At 33.2% G+C, this 5155-nt stretch overlaps 1 long non-coding RNA gene across 1 annotated transcript; it reads right to left on the bottom strand.

Moving 5' to 3' along the window:
- Positions 1 to 732: 732 nt before the first annotated feature.
- Positions 733 to 4063, bottom strand: LOC149796776 (uncharacterized). The gene is made up of 3 exons (XR_016421457.1): positions 2664 to 4063; positions 1560 to 1625; positions 733 to 847 (listed from the first exon to the last, which is right to left on the bottom strand). It is a non-coding gene; the product is annotated as an uncharacterized LOC149796776 (long non-coding RNA).
- Positions 4064 to 5155: the final 1092 nt, after the last annotated feature.

Below are 5155 nucleotides of genomic sequence, written 5' to 3'. Positions count from 1 at the left end.
CAATATTACAAGTAACTATATATATATATATCATAAAACAACCTTGTGGAAAAATCGCAATACAACAATTTCAAAGGTAGGCTAGTACATGCGAGGAAAATAAATGGATGACACATACTAAACGTGCACATGTCACTGTAATATCATAACATTAAAATTTATTGAAAAATTTCAAGATTTTACTCAGAACTATTGAACAGACAATTTTATAACTGCAGGTAATTTAGGTTGAATCCAAAATGGAAAGCTTGAAGGGATATCAGAGATAGATAAACTAATACGAGAGCCAATTTTAAAAAAAATTCACTAAAAATGTATCAATCATCCTAGTGAGAACAGAATTCACAAATACATATGAAAGAACTTAAAGATTTAGACTTGACAGATTTTATATATCTGAAATGGGAAAATTACGTGTAGAAAAGATTGTAGTATGGAAAGAAGTAAATATATCTGATCACAATGCATTCACTTTGGAACTAAATACAGAGAAGGACAAATTGGGCCCTAGGAAATGAAAACTAAGCAATTTAGTTTTAAAAGATTAGCATGAAAAGAAGATACATATATAAAAAAGGAAATTATGAAAATTGAAATGTACAATGTTCTAGATGAATGTAAAAAGTACTAAAGAAGTCACTTTTAAAATAAATATGGTACAAAATATAAATAATAATACATTTTGTATCAAAGCAAACAATGAATATAGTAAATTAGAGGTAGTACTGAGTGAAAACACTCCCACTGTCATCATGGTACCAAAACTCTTCAATATGTAGCATCAATTTTCCTGTGTCCTAGGATCCTTGGCAATATGACTTCTTCTGCAAACCATTTATATTGCTTTCTATAATAAAATAATAATAATAATATAATAATACCACCATTATCTTTCAGTGAATATCTATAGTATCATTTTTCTTTCTAAAAAAGGAGTCAAAAGTACTGTGTACATGGCCTTGAGCATACCTGTATAAAAGATTATCCCCCACATAACTTTAGATAAAAAACAATATTTAACTCTTAATGCTGAACACACCAGATTAGTAAGGACACACTATGGCACAATGAACACACCAACACGTCAGATTAGTAAGGACAGACTATGCCACATTGAATACACCAACACATCATATTAGTAAGGACACACTATGCCTCTCTGAACACACCAGCCCATCAAGTAAGGACAGACTATGCCACATTGAACACACCAACACATCAGATTAGTAAGGACAGACTATGCCACACTGAACACACCAACACATCAGATTAGTAAGGATAGACTATGCCACATTGAACATACCAACACATCAAATTAGTAAGGACAGACTATGCCACATTGAATATACCAAAACATCAGATTAGTAAGAACAGACTACGCCACGTACAAGTATCAAAGACTAAATAAAAGACTTTCTTTTCTTTTGGTCCAACTGTCATAAAAGACAACAGGCCGAAAACATACAGGTATGAACACTTTTGCTGGATGTCAGCAGATTTAATATTTTTTTAAATATAGATTGGTTAAAATCTATTGAATTCTCCAAATAAATACGTACCGGAAGGCCACTCTTTCAAACAATTGATGCCATTTATCTTCATAAATTTTATTTGCCAACTCGGACCTACATGTAGCAAGAGAAAAGTACCAGTGTTTACGTTCAAGGAAATAAATAAGTGCTTTCATTTTATGCTAAGCAGTGAATTACATGATTTTCTAATTAAAATAATGATATTTCACTGTAGTGAAAAAAAACAACAATTTTTTCACTACAGGAACTACTTTTGTGGGTCAGAACATACTTACCTCCCTTTAATTTTGTTCCTTAGCAAATTCATCATTAATAATTAATTATTAGCAGATTGATTATCCATGTCTGTTATCCTTGAAACTTATAGTTTGTTATTCTGGAAATATCAGTTAATTTTGATCAGTCTTATGTGGAACTAATTTTGTGCACAAGTACACATAGCACAGCAGAATATGTATGTAAAAAGCTAACATTACCGTAAGAAATCTGCTAATTCACTGTGTCACAAACTTTAGGTAGCCAACGTATGTGAGCATAAAATAAAAAGAATATTTGCTTGAAAAAAGTGAATAACGGATTAATTTCATCTCGTGGGTGAAAAGCTCTGCTATTTTCATGAAAATACTGAGTTATTCACTCGTTTCAAGCAAATATTCTCTATTCATTCAATACATATCTCATGAAGGAAATGGTCTAAATTCACAAAAGTATGTCAAGCACATTTACATTAATTTTAAATACAGTGTAGTATCAAATGTAAAATCTGTTAATTGCTTTTGTTTTTCTCCATCCCCCTTCAAATTATTTACATGTATCCTTCCCCCCCCCCCCAAAAAAAAGTGAAATGATCAGCCTGTAAGTATAATCTAAATGCAGCTCACATATAATCACACATGGCTGAATTTACAACCTAACTTCCTGAAATAGCATATAAAATATTGTTAAGTATATACAATTAACTGATAACCAGTCGATATAGAAATTTTTAAAAAATTCCATGTGTGAACAGTGCTATCAATATAAAAGATTAAATAAAGTTCATACGCAGAATAATTTGATGAGTAAATGCAAAGTACCAAAAATACACAATGCATTCAACACATCTCATAATCCATTTACTTAAATACTCACTTAAACCATTCTTAAAATTGCTTTCTCTGGTGCCTTTGGATAGGTCTTTACATCTGTGATAATCTGCTGTATCTGTCTGAGGTCAGGTGCTCCAGAATGTGACAGATGTCTGCCCCAGCAGGGTATCGTCATTTTCTGGCTGCTAGCCACCACCAGATTGCAAACTACATCATCAACTCAGTGGGTCGCTTTCTCAATTGCTGTCCAAGTCAACAACTGGGTTGTCTTCTGGATCACAGTCTAAGTCATTGGCTGGATCATCTTCTGCATTGCCAACAAAGTGGTAGCTTATGTTGTCAACTGAGTCAATTTCAGGAGTGCCGACTAGATTTTTGCCCAAGTTATCTATGGGATCACCAACTAGTTCACAACCTGTGTCATTGCTGTGGGCCACCACTCCCTCAAGTTGACAGACAAAGAGGGGCAGAATAAAGAGAAAAGAGATATCTTTAGTTACTGTCTATATACTTGCAAGACCATGATAACAATTTAAATATTTTCATGCATTCTGAACAGGCCTTGAAGCGCCCCTACTCGGGTCAATGAAAGACAAAGTTCCTATCTTTTTCGAGATTCCCCTTTCTTGCCTTTTAAGGGCCAAATGTGCTTGCTCTGGCTGGGTGGGTTTTCCTGCTTCACTTTGTAAGGAACTTCACATTACATTTTATCATGCCACACCACCAGTGCAACCATGTACAGTTGGCCCATCATTTATTAACCAGCAGGGGGAATCATGTGACTAAAACCTAAGACACTAGATGGCGCAATAAAGCCTGCTAACATTCACAATCAAGAATTGAAACATGATTGAAATGAAAATTATCATCCTTGTTTTATCCTTACAGACCATGTGCAATACATGCTTTAATCCACTGGTGCTTAGGATCATTGTCCTGCTGAAGGTAAAGAAAAAGAAAAGGTAGCAATGACCTCTCCATTATAACAAACAAAAAGCAATAAACAATAAGCATTCACAATCAGGTCTAAGATCAAAATACTACTACTACTTATAGTAAAGATTTTATTTTCAAGGGACCACATACTTGATTAGTTACAATATAGATTCTGATAGAATGCAATAATTCAAATTTCCATTGCAGCCGCAAACTTGACTTGTTTTAAGGTAGGGATGTATAAATGGATACCTTAATTGAACATAGATATATTTACATGCATATTTAAAGTTTTGATAACACTAAATTTTTATTAAATACTTTTGTAGCCCATGTAGGTACTCTTTATTTCCAATATATAAACTGCTTTTCAGCACATTATTTAAAATATTTCTCATAACTATAAATAACGAAAACGAATTTATATTAAAGAAATGTTATTACCTTGATGACAATGATGTCTTACCAAAAGACAATTGTTGACATTCTTATTTTGAACATTTTTATGACTGAATAAATGAATATATGGATTAAAATTGAAACTAAAATTAATATCTTAAACATTTATTTCACCAACAATATTTGCAAACACTAACGAGTTTAATACTTAATGATTGGGAAAATTCCCTGTTGTCCTGCAATAGCAGAACATAGACAAAATATCCATCAAGCCGTATAAGCTACCACCTTGGCTTGTGTAACTGAAAATTAATATGCTTATTAAAGCTTAATTAAGAATGTTACTGTTTGATTAAATGCTGCCTTTTATGCAACCCACAGCAAATTCTTTAAAATATTTCTTATACAGTCACATCAATGACTGACAAACCCCTCCTTTCAAGTTAATCTCAAAGAAGAGTGCTGCTGCCCCAGATAAGATGGCCACGCTAAAGATAGCACCAAAGAAAATGGCCACTCCAAATAAGATCACTCCTGAGAAGACTCGACTCCTAACAAGAAGTCACCCAAAATGGATGGATTGGTACCACAAAGTATGCAATACTCCCTTGTCTTGTATTCTATCTTTACATTTTTTAAAGGTAGCTACAAATTTAATATCCTTAATTTGCTAAATTTAATTGGATTCTGCCCACTGATTTCAAATTGGTCAAGTTTAAATAACGTTTCCCAAACTGCAAAGTCAATTTAATTATTTGTCTGGAATTTTTATTCTGGGAGCAAAGTCTGAATTTTTCCAAAACTGCAAATCCCATTTCATTTCTGTTTGTCAGAAATGTTATTTGGGTCACTCCGCATTAAATCTGCAAGTTTCATAATATTCAGATATCCAAGATGTTAACAGGGGGTTGAATATTTTACATTGATTCTATTTGGAGTTTTCTTCTATCTACAGAAATGCTATAAAATGAGTAAAAATAAAGCTTGACATGTATATGTGTATTGGTTTATTTAATGTACATCAGATTTGAGATGACATATATTGCCCCAGGGAGAAGCCCTATTGTTTTGGGGGTCAATGGTCAAGCTTTGCTATAAGCTCATGTGGTCATGGGCATTCTGTGCAATAAACCAGGATATATAACAGCCAGGGTCATGAAAGTCATAGTACATTGCCCTTGGTGAGAGGAGGAACCCTAT

This window comes from Sinohyriopsis cumingii, chromosome 6 (assembly GCF_028554795.1).
Source record: "Sinohyriopsis cumingii isolate HCF-2022 chromosome 6, ASM2855479v2, whole genome shotgun sequence".
Classification (NCBI taxonomy): domain Eukaryota; kingdom Metazoa; phylum Mollusca; class Bivalvia; order Unionida; family Unionidae; genus Sinohyriopsis; species Sinohyriopsis cumingii.
This window is presented reverse-complemented; position numbering and strand designations above follow the sequence as displayed.